The sequence below is a fragment of the Labrus bergylta genome, chromosome 5 (assembly GCF_963930695.1).
Source record: "Labrus bergylta chromosome 5, fLabBer1.1, whole genome shotgun sequence".
Lineage (NCBI taxonomy): Eukaryota > Metazoa > Chordata > Actinopteri > Labriformes > Labridae > Labrus > Labrus bergylta.
In genome coordinates, this window is record NC_089199.1 from 5,569,917 (window position 1) to 5,590,699 (window position 20,783).

The following is a 20,783-nucleotide window of genomic DNA, read 5'->3' on the forward strand; positions in this document are numbered from 1 at the left end:
TTTTGCCCTTTCGGGCCTTCAAAATACATTGCTTCAATCTACAGTCTCTTTTTTTTACGAGATTTTTGCGAGGTTCAGTCAAAATGTTCCAACAGTGTCTAACAGTTATAGTTGAAGAAAGCAGATAAAGTACTTTTTCTCATGTGATAAAGAATGTAGATGCTGGTAATGTAGCTGTTGTAATGGACACAAAAATACTAGCCAATATAACATCACAGCCAAGTGAGTGTAAAGCCGAATCAGTGTCAAAAAGTCAAAAGGAAATCCAACACAGTCTCAACAAAAACGGAATATTACAATCTCTGTGAAGATGGGATTCATTGCAAGACTTGTAGGTTGTTGCATTAGACAATATTAGTTGAATGTGAATGTCATTTTTTTCAAACCAAGAGGGAACATGTTCATATGGAGCTGTGTCAAAATATAATATTAAGTCATTTTCGTGGCTTTTTAGTGATGTCGGTTGATTTTCTCTGACCTTTATGCAAACCTATTGGATCTTTTTTTTTTTTACAGTTCTCACCACCATATATCTGCATTGTACCTAAGCTAACATGAGATGCCTCTTACCTAACAGATCATTTAACATTACAAACATCTGCACTGTGTACTACCCGTCACCAACACCATTATTATCCTCATAATATAGTTGTAGGTTAATCTGACTAGACTCATAGGGAAAAGCTAGAGATAAGTGAACAAGTGCCATTGGCAATTGAGTTTGTTCAAACACGCTTTCTTCTAACAAAGTTGGCCAGCTTCCTGCCCTGCCAGTGGTTATTGATTGCAGCCAAAATTAATTACAGAGGATGCCACGTTGCTTATGTCCACATATTTTCTTAGAATTACTTCAAGCTGTCCCCATCTGTTTGACACCGCACCAGGCTGTGCCATGCTATAAAAATCCAAAGTGTTATGTCTGACACATTTCCTGTCCAGTGTGCCAAGGGAAGTCTAGTCAGAGTGACAAAGAGGAAATGAGCAATTTGAGAGACACTTTATGTTATCGTGTGTGTTCTGTCCTCTCCAAAAGCAGGATTTAGTCACCACGGGAACAAAACATACTGTAGTATATCCATAATTATGCAAATCCTTTTACAACCAAATGTCAGTGTTGATTAGATATGGACCAGATGAAATGTGGTAATCACAACATTAAAAGAAAAACTGTTTAAATGTTACATGTTATAATTAATTATTGGTAATGCATATGGCTGATGTTGAAAGCAAGAAAAAAAAAAACATCCATTTGTTTAATTGTAAACACGGAAAAAAAGATCTAATTGAACGACTTTGTTAGAAAGCATACTACCTCTGCGTCCTTTTTGTTACTTCGATGATTTACTCTCTGAAACTGGATCAAAGCAGTTTTCAGCAGCCATTAAAAAACGAATTAAAAGCTCATCAGTTGGCATACATTGCACAAGCACAATATCCTCTCCTTTCTGAGCAGCAGGAGAGACAAGAATATTAAATTGGAGCCAATCAAGGTCAGTTTGTGTAGACCAATACGGAACTCAATATTTAATTCATCATTCCAGTGAGATTTACATGTTGTGCTTAGGTGAACTAGCCCCGACTTTGCAGATAGAAGAAAGGGAATCTAAAGTATGGCAGGTTTTAGATAGTGGAAATGTCAGTTGTAAACTAAGCTGACTGAGTAAACAAGATCCTCTAAATAACTGTTCAGCTCCTTGACGTGTATTTACTGTTGATGACAACCTGCTGCTGCTGCTGCTGCTGCTGCTGCCACGCTGACAAATGTCAGAGACACAGCCACCTACGTGTTTCTGTCTATGTGTTTGTGTGTGTACACATGCTCATGAGAATAATTACTGGCCTGGCAGTTTAAGGTGTAAGAATGACATTGTGCAGTGCAGACAACTATCTCTACTTCCTCTCCATCCTTGCCTCTTCATCTGACCTGACTCTTGAGAGAAAAAAGTGTCAGGATGAAATAATGAGCGGCCCAGGCTTATCCCCCAGCGATTAGTCTCCAAATCTCTATTTGCTGTCAGTGCAGCTTCCTTTAACCTCCGAATGGACTGCTATGTATTTCAGTTATTATACCTGCATCAGCTCATGCTGGATATTAAGAACCCTATACATCATCAACCCAAAAGATTTAAAACTGCCTCACAAGCTGAACTCATTCTGTAGTCAAAATGAATAAAGAAAACAACATGCAGTATAATTCACGTTTGATAAATTACAGTCAAACATTTTCCTTAAGTTGTTGCTTAGAAAATAAAGGTTGTCAAATGTTACATTAGCTTCTACACAAAACACTGCAGTTAATGGGTGTTATGATGAGGGTTACAGAAGTCGCACACTGCTGGAATATGATGATCCGTTGTAAGTGATGAATGTGTTGCTGGTGCACATAGACAGTGTGAACCCTTGCAGCACAGGCATAGTCCCCATTCTGCTAAAAAGGAGTGGGTTGGGATTTGATTCATTTGTGGTCGACAGATTTTCTAAATACGCCAAGGCTTATAGAAGTATATATGTGATCTGGTCCCTTCTGGATAACAACACCTATGATTTTGGGTTTGGGTTTCCAGCACACAGAAAAACACATGCATATGCACAAACTGATAGGAATACACCCATCCTTGCACCAGATGGTCACGCTTGCATCCCTGCAGAGGCTTGTGCTCCATCATTCCCCTTCTCACATAAAAGACAACACCATACCCGGTATGAAAAGGCAGCTTCTTACAACAGATTGACAGTTTGTTTTTTAATGTCGACATTTACGTGGAGTATTACAGTCATCATAACGTCAGATGACCACCGAGGTCAACCTTTAGCTTCTAACATCACACAAACTCATTATTTTCAACAACAACATCTTAACAAACATTTCTAAATAATGTAAATAATGTAAATAATGTAAATAATGAGCTACACTGAGTACAGCTAGCTGACTGGTTTACAAGCTAACGCTAAACAAGCTAAAGGTCTGTAAATATAAATACCGACACTGAGTAAGCAGTAAATATAACACTACTATATCACTTACCTAAGAAAACTGAAGCATCAACTTGTTGTATGGTCTGTTAACCGCACAGCAAGCCATGTATGTTGTCAGATATGTGTTAAACAAACTCTCCAAACGATGTAAAAAAGAGGAGAAATCAGATGGATCAAGCTGTTAGCCTCCTGACCTGCTGACCGTGCAGAGCTGTCAATCAAATCTGCCACAACCCTTATATGGGCATAGTCGTTTTCCTTAATAGAATAAAATCTGATTAGTTATAAAAAAATCCCCCCCCCCCCACCCCCACCCCACAGTGTGAGGAGAAGGGGCCGTCAACTTATCAGATATATCTCGTTTTTTGAACCAGGCTGTAAACATGTTGATTCCTGTGGTAAAAATGGGCTTTTTTGGCTGTGGGCTTATGGCACTTCCGGCGCTTCTGCAGCCAGCCTCAAGCGGAACCTCGAGGTACTGCAGTTTTTTATACTTCCGCATAGGCTTAATTTTTCGAGACCGGAGGTTGCCCCTTGGTGGCAGACAGCGCTCTGCTGGAACACAGGGAGGCTGAGGCTTGTGCTGAGGCTTGAGCTGGGGCATGGGAACAGAGGTTGAACGTGATGTATCAGGAGTAGCGGCTTGACCTGAAAGCTGCGTGAGCTGAGAGTTGATGTGGGAGAGATTCCTTTAAAGACTCTGTAGAGATTCCATAACTTCCTGTAGCATATTGTCATGTCTTCCAATGAGGGCTCGTTGGCTGGAAAGGGCCTGGTGAAGGGGGTTTTGGTCTGCTGGGACCATAGTGGTCAGCTCATTCTGTTACGGTTTGGTGTGTAAAACAAGGGAGGCGGAAACGAAAAATATTTAATTAAACAAAAAGGCAAAAACTAAAACTTTCTATCAAACTGTCCAAACTGAGAAAATCCAAGAATTGACAAGCACTGAGAAACACTAGGAAACACTGACACTCCAACATACGACAAACAACACTGGCAACTTACAACAATGAACAGACATGAAAGGGAAGAAACACAGAGACTAAATAGACATGGGGTAATCAGACACAGGTGAGACTAACAAGACACAGGTGAGGACAATCAGGGCAATCACACAGGGAAACACACAGAGGCAGGAATACATGAAACACTAAAGATACACAGAACTCAAGACTCTAACAAAACACACTTCAACACAGAGATACACAAGGATAATAAATGACAAAATAAAACAGAAAACACTGAAGACAAAACTAGGAAACACACAAGGGAAAAACCAGCAACACTAGGGAACATTAACACACAAGGGAAACAAGCAACACTGGGATACAACAGGGAAACTCAAATACAAAACCAAATCATGACAGTAAGAGTCTCACTGAATCATAGTGAGTCAATTATATATATATTTGTAATTACTTTTTTTATTTCATTTTATTCAGGTTCTTGCTATTGCACTTTATTTCTTTATTTCCCTTGTTAATTTTTTTTTCCACCAATACACCAAGTCAAATTCCTTGTATGTGTAAATATACTTGTGATTGTGATTGTGATTCTGAATTGCCCCTGTTGCACTTTCACTTCTAATAACTTGGGCTTACTCTTTCACTACACCTATTTAAAGTCTGTCTTTAAGAATAAGAAGATGAAAACGCCTTTCCAAACGTAGCTGTTTATCCACTCCATGTTATTTTCTCTAGCTTTTATATCTCTGTAAATAGACTTTATTGCCACATACTGTTGACTGCTTTACAAATGAGGTATCAAGTCTTTATTCATTGTAAAGCACTTTGGTGATGTTAGTTTACGCTGCCCTTGAATGGCCTTTTGTGTTCTCTCACCTTATACACATCTTATCTGTAAATAATCTTGATGCATGTCCGCCCTCTAGTTTTATTCATTACTGCCACTTGTTCCATGTCAATTGAAACAGATCAGGGGTCTCATTTATAACTGTTGCGTACGCACAAAATGGGGTCTGAAACTGGCATACTCCTTTTCCCACGCAAAGTTTGTGATCTATAAAAACAAACCTGACGGTAAAATGTGCGCACCGGTAAGTAAACTCTGACCCAGGCGTACGTTCATTTTGGAGGTATGGGAAATTGGCGACACAGACGGTGAAGTGGTGAATTGAAGCCTGCAGATACATATTGATGTCTCTCTCACATTTTATTTCACTAAATATCAAACTTTACTGACAGATCCACATCATCATAATCATTCAAACCGATGGTTTTATTTAGGCTATAATCGTGCATGTAGTGAGCCGTTTCCGATAAGTTACTTTAATTATGACAATATATAAACATAAACTAAAAAATAAAAGTCTGCCTCATACATATTGCATCAGCGCTGTCTCGCCTTCATTATCCCGGACGGACCTCAGAGGACCGGACTTGTACACTAATGTAATCACTGATGTAGAGTTAAACATTAGACTAACACAAAGACCATAGAGCCTCCAGTTTTCATTAATATCTTTCAATATCGTGCATTTATCATCAAGTGTGATTTTTAGTTTGAATAAAGATGACTGCGTCAAGACGCACAGAGACACGGCGGTGGCTTCACACATTTCGCCTTCTCGTTACTCAGCATGTCTTCATCAGCTGCACGTATTTATTCTGTAAATAATTCAAGTGTGGACATTAAGTCAGGTCATCTCTGACACGATCATTAGGTCTATATATCCTCATAATAATTCACAGAGCAGACGGAGTTTCACACGAAAAAATGTGGCCAACAATCAAACGTTTTTGTTCGTCGATCAAACTTTTGATTAATAATATCAAACAGTGAGGCAGACTGCTGACTGACGTGAGCACTCTGACAATATGAAGAAGTCAGTGTGGGTCCCATAAACATGTAAACATTGTATATACAGTATACCGACATGTCCATTTTATCCTTCACTTCATTCACAAACTCCTCTGTTTCTGGGTCAGAAAGTTTCGTTTCTTTGTCTAAACTTCCGGGTTTCCCCGCATGCATTTTCATTCACGAGCTGCTTTGCATTGACCGTTTATGGTTGATTGTGGGCGTGTAGAGGGCGGGACATGGGACTAATCTACGTGCTCACATTTCCAGGTGGATCGTGATTTATAAAGGGAACATTGCGTGCAGGTGTGCGTACGAACGGTTTTATAAATCTGAATCATTTTGTGCCCACGTACATTTTTAGTATGGATTCTGCGCACTCTTTTATAAATGAGACGATTCATTCTTTGCAGAGTGCTGACCTCAAGCTAATGTTACCAAGGAACAATGCCCCCTTCCAAGCAACTCATTATCAGCAACATTAATCACCTGTGTTTCTTTCTGTTTCGCTCATGCCGGCCAGATAACAAATAACCTTAGGGAAGTCGAGTGTTCTTGGTAATTGAATAAGCACGTTGGAGACATGTTACTTGAAAGCAGAAGATAAATTGCTATTATTTGCAAGTTTTCACTGAAAATCAACCTGAAAATTAGGATTTAACAGAAACTACTGCCACCCTGGTTTTAAGGGTGCCATATTTGTTTGCGCTTCCTGCTGTCAAACAGATAATATATAAGGAGGGAACAATCTAGAAAAATATGTCCTATATACTCAAAGAAGGTTGTACACTAGCTGAACAGTGAATCAAAATCCACTTAAGTCTATTCACAATTGATGAGTCACTGAAGACTCTGTTGCCACTGATGACACTGGTTAATGAGCTGCAGAGTATTCACGGCGGTCCAGCTGAACACTGGAGGAAACCAAATGGCACACTGAGTCACAACACTTTAATCTGTGCCCATTTACTATCAGCCGTCTCAGCCTCTCCAGTTTCCCTTTGTGTTCTTCACAATGGTGCAAGTAAACGAGACAAATTCTAATTAGTAGAGTCGTATGAATTTCTGCATGTATTTATTTGTAACGTGTTGTTCTGCATTATAAGTCGTATTGTTGCGCCTGGTTGCAACACAGTGAACGCACAGGGATTTTTCTTCTCCCACACTCATAAACAAGTTGCGAGGCGAGTACAGCATATACAGACATCCTGTGCCAGCTTATTAGAGACCTCAGAATGGAGCCCTTAAGCATACAATTTGGAAATAATTGCACAGTTCAGCACCACTGACAGTGCTTAGAGTGTTTAGAAACCCATTGTGGAAAATAAGCATGAGGCACAAACACCCACATCAGATATTATCAGTGATATGTCTTTTAATATTGTCACAGCAGCCCACTAAAAGAACAGAACTATGGGTATTTTCTCTCATTGAAATATCCAAAACGATGGCAAAGTGGCCTAGCAATTCAAATTGAAACAATTTAACATTTTCATTTTCAGCTAAACAAAAAGGAATTAAAAAGGTAGTCCAACTTCTTCACTCCTTTCTTGTCCTTTGGTTCTCCTGATATCCTTTTATTGATCGTTTGAAGCTTCCAAACAAAATATTTCCCAAGTCTTTTATAACATACTCTAATCACTCTGTATTGTGCTGAACTGAGAAGTTATTTTCCAGTTATTTTCCCAGTGCACCTGAGGGCTACATTCACTAATGCTGTAATGTCAGGAGTGTGAGCTGTTAACCTGCACACATCAAACATGGAGGGTCTGAGTTATAACAAGTAGCCATGTCTCATTTTACTCACCTGTGCCATACTTCAATTCTTTAGGTGTTATGATGTTGAGAAACAAGTACAATATAGTAAACATAATATATATTAAGTGTTTGTGCCCATTATGAAGATTTTTAGATACACACTCACATAACCTCTTGGTGTTGAACACAACACACTGCTCTGCTCAACTGTGATGGATGTGTTCATCTCGTCTGTTTTCATTTGCCTCATTCTCTGTTGCCCACTAGAAACAAGAGGCGGTTGCACTGTAAAAACAGTATTATGCAATATTTTCTGAGGGTCTATTAATCACTACAGTCTCCCAGAATACAACATTTGTCATAATAACATTACATTTGTATAAATGTGTGTCAGAAAAAAAGTTTATAACTTTGTATGTGCTAGACCTAACAACACTGGTTGTGTTTTCTATCTATGTGTGGAGGCTGAATAATAAATTGAAACACAAGTTGACATTTTGAGATTTAATGAATTTTCATGGCATTGATTCATCCTGAAGTTTGATTCATTTAAGAGCTTGAGATATGACCAGTCATCCTGTGTCAAGAGTTGACGCTCATCCGTTTAGGGAACACAGCTGTCTGGATCAGCTCCCTTACTGTCAGCTTCCTCAACTTCAAAACAGCTTCACCCTGACATAAAAATACATTTATATAAATATAATATGCAAGCTCCAAAGGTAGAGTTACATGACAGCTCTTATTTGTTGTGCTGTTGCTGAATCACTGTTTGTCACTGTGTCCCACTTTCATACAAATACACTTTGTACACAAAGTTCTAATGTTTTGTGATTTTTTTATTGCTAGTTATTGATGAATGGAATTAACTTTAATTCTTATACTACAGCTCAGTTAATCATATTAATGATCAAAATTACAATTTAATGCTTTTGGATGTATGTTCTTATTGATTAGGGCATTGTGTTATAGACATTATCTATTAGCACCACAATCAATATTATTATTTTAGTATTCATGTTGGTCTTTTTATCTGTCATGTTGTATTTTTTTGAGCGTAAACATGTTAAACATGATTAACTTCAATCAGATAAGAGTGTATCTTTTTTTTTTCTTGATGCCATGTGAGGTCATCAAAAACACAGTTTATTCTAATAACACAAATGACAGCTGTCAGTTTAGCTTCAGGGTCTTCAGATTGTGATTGCTGGCTCACTATTTCATGCACTGAAATAATAAGCCGCATTCATTCACAGTTATTATTGTTGGTTACAACTGTGCTTTGACTGCTCCAACATGCATGTGACAAAGATTTTAAGAACACTGTAAATGTCTTGATGCATCCCCTGAGAGGTCTTCTAAAGTTTAAGTTTACCAACTCACTACTTTTTTCCAACCTGGAAATTTAAAATCAATGAACCATTAAACCAGGACACCCAAGACACGTACATAGGATGTATCTCTGTGTTCCTGAATAGAAGTCCACATTGTATTGGTACAGTAACTCTTCAGTAATATCATTATGAAGTTTGTAACAGTCGCATGCTGAAGCTGTAATGTATGTAACCACTCAAATTTCAGTAAAACATGTGATTTCCTGTTAACGATAGTCCAAATCAATTGAGCGAAGTTAAATTATAAAAAAAATTGTATCAGGCTTCAAATTCAGTTTGATAAAAGCCTGTCATACATGTTAATGAGCTAACAGAAGTACAATCAACTCCTGCAGCAGGATAATTTGCTGGTAATTAAAACATACCACAACATTTGGAAGTGCTCTGTAAATGTACTGATGTCACTGGGGACATTTAGGAAGTAGCTTTATGACATCAAAGTAGATTTCAAAATATAGCAACCAGAAATGTTCATATGAGAGTAATATAACCCTCGGCTAATAATGACCTTACTTACTATTACTACTGCTGTTCAGTTTAGCATGTGGTTTTCTGACTATCTCTGCGTGTGTGTGTGTGTGTGTGTGTGTGTGTGTGTGTGTGTGTGTGTGTGTGTGTGGGTAGATGAAGAAGGGCCAGGAGCAGCCTAAAGGTCCAGAAGTGGAAGTGGTCAAGATGGAGAAGCTCCTCAATCTGATGAGGGAACCAGAGCAAAACACGGTTTGAATCTGCGACTGTGTCCTTCCTCCAGCACACAGCAACATGGTACAAACTTTTATTCTCATTCATAAAAAAAAAAAAAAAAAAACGAACACTCATTTGACTCCGCAGTAATAAAAAACATCAAAAAAACAAGAAAACCATTTGTACATGTTTATTAAAGCATTTTCATCTGATCCCTCTTTAATTATTTATAGTCAATTAATAATGCATTTACTTATACTGCAATAGTGGATGCATATTAAACAGGCAACATTAGAATTCGTCTGACTTGACTGATCTTTTCTGCAGGGATTTATCAAACCCTTCTGAAATGTAATGTACAAGTTGACTAAGCTAAACTGTGACGGGGGAGAGTAACTGCGAGTGAACAGGGACATAAATAAGAGTAATAGATGGAGCTTTTAACGACCACGTCCAGACGACTTATCTTGGCTGGCACACGTCGATCTGGGCACGCGTCCAGGGAGGATGCTGGAGCCTCTTAATATCCCATCTACAGGGAGAACTTTGCTTTGAGCCGTGGCGTTGTCCATCCTTATTTCACCTTTTCTACCTTCCTCTGTCGTAATGAACTTGTCCTTCAGTAAAAGCACCACCCAGAATGTTCTGCTGGAAGCAAATACTGCCACAGTGTTCTGGAGCTTCCTGTCTGTGCATTAGACACTCCCTCTGCCCTTCATAGCTTTCTGCAGAAACATGCAGCACGTGTAGTAAGAGAGGGCAGCTCAATCACAATCACATCATATTTTTACAGGTTATTAGTAACAAATACATCGGGACTACAGTCACCTCATTAATACAGAGATATAGAGCATACTGTAGAGTTGGTGAAAGACCTTTTTGTTTTGTTTATGTTGAAAATAAATCTGAAAAGTAAATCTTTCTGATTATCTTAGTTTTTGTTTACAAAACAGTCTAATGTAAATTGGTGCAGTGTTGGTACAGTTTTCAGTGTGTGTCAGGGTGTTCTCTGATTCTAAACCATAGATGTTTTAGTCTGGGAGAGGAGGATGTTGCACTGTGCTTTGTAAATTGTCATTTTTGTGCCATTTTGGTGCCACAACTGGACAACAAGTTTGACAGTTTCTTAAACACTCACATTTTCAAATGTTAACCATTTTCTTACTAGGCTTTTCAGTGTAACTGAGAAAAGAACCTAAAGTCTAGAAGGTTTTATAACATTTAATAAACACATCGTTTACCTTTACTCTACAGCATGCCTTGTTGAGTCTGAGTTTGCACAAGAGTACACAGGTTAAATTCTCATGTATTAGTAAGTTGTGTTTGGAAGAAGGGTAAACATGGGTAAACATTTCAATCTGTAGTCAATAAGATAAACCCCTCTGCATGTGAGCGTCCTGTGATTCATTGCAGAGTGAGTGGGCCATCACCACCGGCCACAAGCAGATGTCAGTGCGAGGGTCGTGTTGAAGTGGACACAAATCTGAACTAAGCCTCTCTAGTCCTTATGTAACACCCTCAGAAAGAGCTGTGCCTCACACATTGCTGGTGTTTACAAGTGACAATGACACACACACACACACACACACACACACACACACACACACACACACACACACACACACACACACACACACACACACACACTTCGCAGCCCCTGATTTCAGCAATAGACTGGTTTTCTTTTTTTCTTTTTTTTTTTCAGGTGAGAGTCTGAAATAAGAGGATATTTTTAGAAAGCTCCAAAAACATACCAGCCGCTCTTTGTGTTCTGAACATTTCATTCTCTTTCTCTCTGTGTCTCCAGCATCCATCCTTGTGACTGTGTCCTTTTTCATCAGCATTCTTCCTTAGACTTCATCAAAACAAGGACTATAGCTGTCAAGTGATGGCTGCTTAAAAATAGTTCTCTCACTCTTCAAGCTTGCTATTTTTATGAGCCACCGCCGTGTCTGCCCTCGGATCAGCAGCCGACTTTAGGAACTATAAGAGCAAGTCTGATATTACTCGCAGTCGGTCCCTCTGCTCCCTCAGTCCCCTGTGGAGGAGTGCATCGAGTTGCTACGTTTGACTCATCCTTCTGCAGTCAGGAGGTTAACAGGTACTTGTGCTCGTTCATGTGCTGGGTTCCTGCTTCACTTGGAGTCAGCACGGGCTGCCTCTCCGGGCTGGAGGGGACCCTGCAGGCTCGGAAGAGGATTAGACAGAGCAGAAGGATGAGGATGGCAACAAATGTGTTGCAGGTGATGGCCACCAATGCAGCTGTGGACAACCCTGTCATGTTTTTTTCAGATTCCATAATGTGCACTGTGCTGCAGTTTCCTATGTTGGTTTACTTAAATACTAATTTTTAAGTTGGTTTCATTGTTTCCATCGTTCAGGGAATGAGCAGGACTGAACATCACCAGCATCCTGGTTTATATGGAGACGCTTGCATACATATGAATGTGATTGTTCAAGTTGTCAGAAGTTGTGTTGAATGTTCAGATAAGACAACAGCAGAAAAGTGAGCCAGCACATCTCACTGTGCATGAATCTGTCCACCTCAAGGCCTTGTTTCTGTTTAGCACTCCATCTAACAGATGCGTATGCAGTATTTGCTGGCCATGTTTATTTCAATGTATTCTGCAGAAACAAACACCTGCCTACAACTCCAGTGAATTCCGATCAGTACCTGCAAGAGAGAAACACAAAGAGAACAATTAAAAACAAAATCAGAGCGTGAGATGGGACAGGGGAGCAAACTTTGTATCTAATCAGTCATTGTATGATAACATATCTGTAGTCACAGATAGCCGCACCATGCATGTTCAGAATGGAAGTATCTTAGCAGGAGTAACCTGGCTTATTGCTTATTTTTGCTGTTTCTTTTCCAAAGGAATATAGTCACCAAACTGAAAATGAGATGTTTGTACTTAGTTCTCTCAAGTAATAATCAATGGGTGATGTTTTTGGTTAGCAAGGCTTGATAAGCAACCGCTCAAAAGTCATTAACCTGCTGACGACTCTGACAGCCCTTGGTGTTCTGCTGAATTTTCTTTACAGTTAATTACTAATTAAATGTTTTCCAAGAGAGTACCATTACAGTAATTATTATAATTAAATATTTGAAATGATTAAATATTTGAAATGCGTTCACAACATATTTTCCTTTCACAGTTGTTTTCAATTAATTTATAGAAAACTAGCACTAATTGAGCATCATTACACCTAGTATTCAGCAGCATCATTCCAGGTATAGCTGCAGAAGAATTCATGGATCATTCACAGAGGATGGTGTCTGTTGTTCTGTTGAGATGTGCTACTTTGTCACAATAAAATGCTACCATAACACAAACCTATAGCAGAGTCTCTACGGTTCCCTTATCAAATAACACTCCCAGTACATAATAACTATATCAAACCACTACTCACTCCACAAGCATTATCAGAGAATGGAAAGCCATTTTTGGTGTAATTTGAGATTTCAGCGAAAGCATAACTTGATAGACAAATATCCTCTATCACTAATGTTCCCAGTCCATAATCACTTCTAACACCACAACTCACTGTACTTTCACTGTAAGGGAAAAGGAAGTATGTTTGATCTCTTTAATAAAATCCTTTATTTATGATTTCAAGAGTGATCCTATCTCGATAGATTAATAACCCCATATCAAATAATGTTCCATTCACAATGGTGAGAACACGGGGGAGCCCCTAAAAGATGAATCCAGCCATGATGGTGGACCTCCCCAGGTAAAGTTGAATTTGTTGCTTTTCCTTCCAGTGCATTGACTATAAAGCCATCTGATTCACAACAATCCGCTGTGGTTAGCTTTTTGAAATTCACACTTCTACCATAAGGCAGTCGAGAACACAAACATAATGCATGGGTTTCTTTTTCACACAAACAGCACTGCCGGTCACACCTTCTCTAAAAGATGCTGATCTTGACTCTCAACTCCATTACCGCAGCGCTCAGCACACAATGATTGTAAAGAGAATAATATCAATGTCTATGGTTGTTACTCAAACCAATTCCTTTGACATTCACTGATCAGGTATGACAATTGATTCTTTTAAATCCCATCCTGTTTCCACTGGTGCATTAAAAGCCTCATCTCCACCCACACTTGGCATTCCTTTTTCTTCCTGCCCACTTTTCCTCACAGGTCTACATATTCGAAGTGTTCATCTTTCTTCATGCCACTTCAAATTAACATACAGTACAGACAGCTCGTATGCTAATACGGACACACAATATCGCAAACCAGATTTAAAATTCACTCCCGTTATGTCCCATTTGTTAAATTAGCATATCCATAAATTTACATTGGAATAACTCTCAATGTAAGTAGTAAACAATGAACTGGTACTACAGTGAGTCAACAGTGTTCACCTCGAGAGTACTTAAAGACTTTTGAATTTACAAAAACAATTATGATACTCACTGAGTTTTTATCGGGATATATTCTTGGCCATTGCAGACAAATATGACCATCTACGTTATAAAATATGAACTGAGAGACGTCTTTACCCCATTAAGACTAAAACACTCAACACTCAATTGTGCTCCATTTCACTAAGCATGCGTTCAGCAGTTATGCCTTTAAACGTGTCACATAAGGATAATTTCCTGTTAAACTCTGGCAGAAGAGCAACATTATGTTTTATTGTCCATTAAATTCAACATAATTAGCAACATCATGTGGCGCTGATGATCATGTTAGTCAAGGTGTCAGTTTGCATTGAGCTTTCTTGAAGTCAAACTGTTGCAGGGCCAGGGGTGGGAGGTTTTATTTATAGAAATATGTTACAGGAATGATGGCCCCATTTTCTAATTCAAATCCAAATAAATTACAAATATCTATTGATATATTTGTGCTTAGCCCGTTAAAAATAAATGTGTTTGCTTAATGTGTCTTCTGCTAGTAATATGCCTATTTGTAAAAGCAGTCTGTTAATAATAACATGAACAAACTGTTTCTCCAGTATTTTAAACTCTGTGTAATAGAAGTACTTGTGTGTTCCCTACAGCCTGCACAGATGATGTCTGTGACTGTAGGTGACGTTCCTGTTTTGAATTCATGCAAATACGTTTTAAAGACTGAAATAAGCCAGCTGTACCTTCAAACTACTATACATTTGACTACGGTTTGCCACATTTGCCTTTTTTTTTTTTTTTTTTAAAGATTTATTTCTGGGCTTTTTGTGCCTTTAATGCAGAGACAGGACAGTGGATAGAGTTGGAAACCAGGAAGAGAGAGTGGGGAATGACATGCGGAAAGGGGCCACGGGTGGAAGTGAAACTGGGCCTACCGCTCGAGGCGAGAGTGTCAACACATGGGACGTGCGCCCTAACCATTGCGCCACCAGCGCGCCCCACCACATTTGCCTTTTTTCTGGCTGTATTATTTAACTCTATGTGGTTACTAGAAATTGGCATGTAAAGAATCGCAACTCTTAATTTTTTAGTTACTTCTAAATTGAATTAACTTACTGTTCTACAGCATGTATCTTAGAAGACAATCAGCAAGAACAATCAATTGTTTCCTGTTTTCCTGTTTTCCTGTGTTTCCTTCTACAGGGTCACACGTGGGGGAAAAAAAAACACTGCATTTAAAATTGCAGTGAGAATACAGGGTTTTTTTCCCCCCCCTCAAGAGAATTCTGTTTTTGTGTTGACAGGACAGAATCAACAAAAACATTTGACGTACCACTTTGTCCACAGGGGTCCTCATGACACAAAATCTCACTGTCCCTTTAAATCTCAACTAACTGGATACTGAAACTTGAGATCTCTCCTCTCCTTCCAATGAGCCAGACTCAATACAGTTAAGGCCTTTTTAACTGCTCTTTCTGAACGACACATTACATGCAGCACTTTGTCTTATGATTATGAAGGGGAGCATGTAAGTTGAAACTGTTTTCAGTTGCATTTCAGATCGTTGGCATCATGCTCCTAGTTCTAATTTAAAAGTGGTAATAAGTAGCCAATTCCTGTGAGAAACAACTCTCCTCACTAATGTGTTTAATTGCTTTATTGATTCTTCCTCTTCTCTACTGTAAGTCAATCTTTAATATATTCGTTGAATACCCTTCTGTTTGCACTTTGCAGCTTCACACAAATGGATCTACATGGAAGTGTCTGAAAATATCTGAAGCTCAAAGACCCTTCAAAAAGTCTGATCTTTTATTAGACTCCTGCTTCAACGAACTTCAAACCCATTAATCCTTAATCGTAAAGCCCTCTGCCCACAGAGTGTGACAGGTGGATTTGATAGAATCGCAGAGGATTTGATTTAGCTTTGGTGCTGCCATAACCCTCAGAGGAGACGTGACTCCGTTCTCTCACTCTCAAGTCGAGTTATTTTCATCACAAACAATTTAAAAGTTCTCCCAATCACAATTAGAGTTCTCCTTTAGGTCTCATGCTAAATGAGACATATTCTTGTCCTGTGGGGGAAAGACATTGTTCACGTCCCTCTTAATGTTAACGTAAACACTCACCCAGATATTTAGAATTGGGAATTTTGGGTGCTGTCACATGCCAAAGGAAAGTATTAGATTTATACTATTTGCTCACTTACCTAGCAGACTTAGCCAGCAGTTTTTATTATGAATAAATATCCTTCAAATCATCCCAGTCATCCTTTCCTCCAGTCAACATGGATAGCAGTTTCTTCTTCATCTGTCTACAAGCCTCTTTCCCCTTCTCTTCTCTTCTCCCCGTCTCCCCCTCTTCCTCTCCTCAATCTGCTCCAGTGCACCGTACAAGATGAGGGAGGACTGCACACTTGCTTGTGAGAGAGCTCTCAAATAAACACAGAGAGAAAGAGAGAGGGAGAGAGAGAGAGAGAGGAGGAGCTGTGCTGCTGGATGTCAGCAGTGATATCAAGCGTATAGAGGAAAGGGGAACAGGTTTGGATGTAATTACAAAGGGCTTCTGCTGCAGACCAGGGGGGTTGGTGGCTGGGATGGAGGGTGATACAGAGAACAAGCTAAGCTGCTTGTAAGACAAAACAGACTTTCACATCTTCGCAGAGTATGGCATAATAGATAATTTCAGGTGTTCAACACTAGGGGTAGAGAGAAGCATGAGTTATGAGAGGAATTGTAGTCAGAAAGAAAAGAAACTGTTTTCCTCAAAATGATACACAATTTGAACATTTGATCTTATCCCTGCTTGTCAAAGTCCTTGTTGTTTTTGAGTTGTTCTGTCATCCTGAAGCAGCTGCCAGCTCCGGCTCTCCTTCTGTTAATCTGATAATCATGTAGTATTTTTGGCTTCAGAGTGCCACATGAAGAGATAGTCATCTAAGGCAGTGGTTCTCAACTGGTCTATTCTGAAGACCAACAACAAATCAGATTTATTGAATCAAAATAGTGCACTTTGGACATCAGATGGTACAAAACGTTTGACAGAAAAAAAGAGAAGGAACAAAACCAACATGTTTTAAGAGCGCTTCATGAGTTTTTACACATGAAAATGGCTCTGCGACCCACTTTTGGGTCCTGACCTAAGGCAGTGGTTCCCAAAGTGGGGGTCGGGAATCCCTGGGGGATCCCAAGTCACTGTTAGGAGGGTCGCGAGAATCCTTCCAAAAAACATATGAAAACAGAAAATTGTTTAAAATTGCAGATTTTACCCATCATTTTGAAAATACATACAAAAAAGTAGTTTCTTACAATAAATTACAAAAATAATATGATGTGGTTTGGGATGTTGTGTTGTGTTCTAATATCAGGGTTTGGAAAGGCTGAATAGTGTGCCTGGCTGTGCACAATGTTAAATGTTTTAACCACCTCCGGGGACAATGGGGGTCCCCAGTCTCTAGCACCTTTATATTGGGGGTGACGGGCTGAAAAGTCTGGGAAGCCCTGATCTAAGGAGCATGTAATCCTGTTATGTAGGTTTTAAAAATCAATTCATTTGAATTATTGCAAGCTCACAACTTGGAAATAATCACATCCAAAACTCATTAACTCGTTAAAACTCAGTCATTAAACGATCTTACCTAAACGTCCTCTTATCAATACCCTAATGTAGAGACTGGTTTCACATCTAAATAAGCAAGCAAAGTTAGCCCTGAGGCAGGTTTTCCACGCCGTTAATTGAGCTGCTCACAATGTTTCTAGTCCAGAGATGTCCTCAGAACTGAAAACAGCTGACACAGCAGGTACAATTGGCATTTCACCATTTAATTGGAAAGAAGACCTGTATAAAATGTCTCCACTGGGAGGCCTTTTGTCTTGTTTTTTTTGCAAATGGTAACTCTGCTATGGATGTAGGATCAGTTACGATTCCTCTCATAGGATCTTCTTAAGCTGAAGTTGCTCTTACTTCCACGTTATATGAGGGCAAATGAGAAGAGCAGTATGTGAGGTGAAAACTATCCATCTGTGATGTCGTCAGCTGTCTCTAGGTACGTCAGTTAAGGATTTAGTCCAGGCCTTAGTCCATGAACACACAGCAGGCTGGTGTGGAGAAATAGAAAGCTAAAGAATCGTTTTTAATTCCATCAATGCAAAAAAAAATTCATAACTTTCCAGAAAGTAATTCGTTTTAGAATAAATACAAATGGTTGGGTTTCATCTTAATGTAAACCCCAGTGCTGATCATGGTGATATGGTGCAAAATATATGATTATAAATAATAGGATTAGTGCTCTTTAGGGAATCTAATGATACTGTCTAATGAGGATGACTTTGAGGATTCAGAGTAACACAATGTTGAGTTACTCTTTCTGCTGGTGCTTGAAATATGTCATAGACTGATATAAAATGTTACTGGTAATGCATATAATGTTAGTTATATTTTTTGAGATTAACAGTACTCAGATATCTGTGGGGCTGAACTCAACTTTAATGTTGTCAGTGGAGGTGTTTCATTGTTGTTGCAAACAACATTTTAATTTGTGTTATTTTGAGAGAAGTTCCAGTTCCAAGGTTAGTATTAATTTCTCCTACTATACCTAAAAAGCTAACATAGGATGAGGCTATTGTTTTGCTTCGGTTCTGACTTATTAATGATGGCATCAAAAAACATAAATACATACATACATAAAATACAATGTATTTTTTGTATTGAAACTATCATTTGTTTTCTGTTGTTTTTTTGCAGGAAGTCATGGATCGTATCATGAAAACTTGAAACCTTTTACTTGAGGCCCCTCTACAGGCCCAAAGTATTATTACTGTCATGTTCAGACAGGTTCACTTTGTCTCTTTGTCAACTAGTCCTCACAAGAAAAGTTGATCTATTTCTTCATCCTGGCACTGTAAGTGAGAAGCCAAGACAGAAGTATTGTTAGCAATGTCCTTCCAAAATTTTTAATAATATTGATTTATCTCAGTGACAGAAAATGATATATTTTTATTTCCTTTAGAGAAACACACAGAATTCTGGACCAATGACAGAAAAGTCAGTTTCCCTTTGAGGGAGTGATGACAATCCAGACATATTAGCGCTCAACTCACAACTCCAGTGAAGGCTTCACTGAACAGACAGCTCAATACATTCACTCTCTCACCAGCATGAAAGCACGATGTGGTGTTCTTCTGATGTATCCATCAGTTATCGAAGCCATGTTTGTGGAGCTGCCGTATACAATGCTTGCATCTATAAAAGAGGTGATGGTGTTGAGCTGCTCTCACTGGTGTAGAGATAAGAGTCCAGAGACACAGCTGGGAGCAGAGCAGAAGAAAGGCATACAGCTCTGAGTGCCATTGCAAGGATCTTATTGAAGGATCTGGGAAAATAATGGTTCTCATGGAAAAACCACCTCACCATTACATTAATATGTGTTGCTGGTTTTAGAAGAATAGAAATGAGTGGACATAAAAAACATGATTAATAAACACACAGGTGTGTGCATCTTTTTGTGTAAAGTGCAGCAGACACCTACATTGTTGCTGTCATGTGCAAACTTACATATTAAGTATTTTTACATTTTCATTTCCCTTAAGGATATGTTTTTATTTTTTATTTGTACAATAATGTCTACAATATAAAAATGTATATTAATTTAAATCTGTTTTCTTTTATTTTTTTGGAAGGCATCTCGCGACCCCCTCTTGAGGACTTGCAAGCCCCCGGGGGTCTAGAACCCTCCACTTTTGGAACAACTGGTCAAGTGGTAGCAAATGGGTTAATAGAGAACAAACCATATAATGTATTTTTGTCGGCCATCTCGGAAGTAGCATCGCCATGGGGTCTAACGAGAATTCGCCTATGGGATTTTTGCATTGGATTTTGGATCATTGCAGAAAATAAGCTCTGTGGCAAACACACGTTTCTGAAGCGCAGGATAATCTTCACCGATGAACGCCATTTTTATGATGTTTGAAGCGTTAATGAGGCCGACAGAGGTAAAAAGCTTTATGCTAAAGCTAACTACACCACGGTCGGATGATTGTGACGTCACTAGCGTTATGCTTCAGACGATCTCCAATAAACTAATCCACGTAGCTTAATAAATTGTTTACTAACATAATATTCGCCTTAACCTAAAGATTAAACCTACATGAGACATCACCAACTAGTGAGAGAGTTCCCGGTCTCTGTGTCCGGCGTGATGACATTTAATGTCCCCGACAGCCACTGTAGTCACATTTAGCCACTTGTTAGCAACCGCCTTTTTAAAGACGCGTAAAAACTTAAAAATTCACAAGTGGGGGTATTACCTAACGTAGTTCATGTGGTCTAACAAAACACCAACATCTCTTAAGCTTGTGTTAACCACAGACCTTATTTCAGGCGTCTAACCACAAACCCATTCAAAATCCCCATTGGCTTTTAGACGTTAGACCCCATGGCCCTCAAATGCTAACTTACTTAAGAGTTTTTGGACTCCTGTGGCGCTCTAGACATATCTTTTAACTTGAAACTTGAAACTTTAACTTGAAAATCTGCTCAATCACCATAAGCTAAAAATGTCCCCCATCGCTGTGTTATGACCAGCTTGTAACTATTATGACAGTTAAGGGAGGTCCACACAGAAAACTTACTTTTAAGGTTATAATTTTATTCACAAACAAACCAAAAACCATGGCAGAAGGTTGTCTGGCTTGGCTGTCCAGAGGGGGTGAAAGAAAGAAAGTGCACTTCCAATCAGGTGAAGCCTTCAGCAATCACAGGTAGATGGGCAAGGTCTCCCAACTAACCAGTAG

General features: G+C 39.0%; 1 long non-coding RNA gene across 1 annotated transcript; it reads right to left on the reverse strand.

Annotated features, from left to right (window-relative positions):
* Positions 1 to 9,805: 9,805 nt before the first annotated feature.
* Positions 9,806 to 11,708, reverse strand: LOC136179206 (uncharacterized). Its single transcript, XR_010666404.1, has 2 exons — positions 11,384 to 11,708; positions 9,806 to 10,354 (listed from the first exon to the last, which is right to left on the reverse strand). It is a non-coding gene; the product is annotated as an uncharacterized lncRNA (long non-coding RNA).
* Positions 11,709 to 20,783: the final 9,075 nt, after the last annotated feature.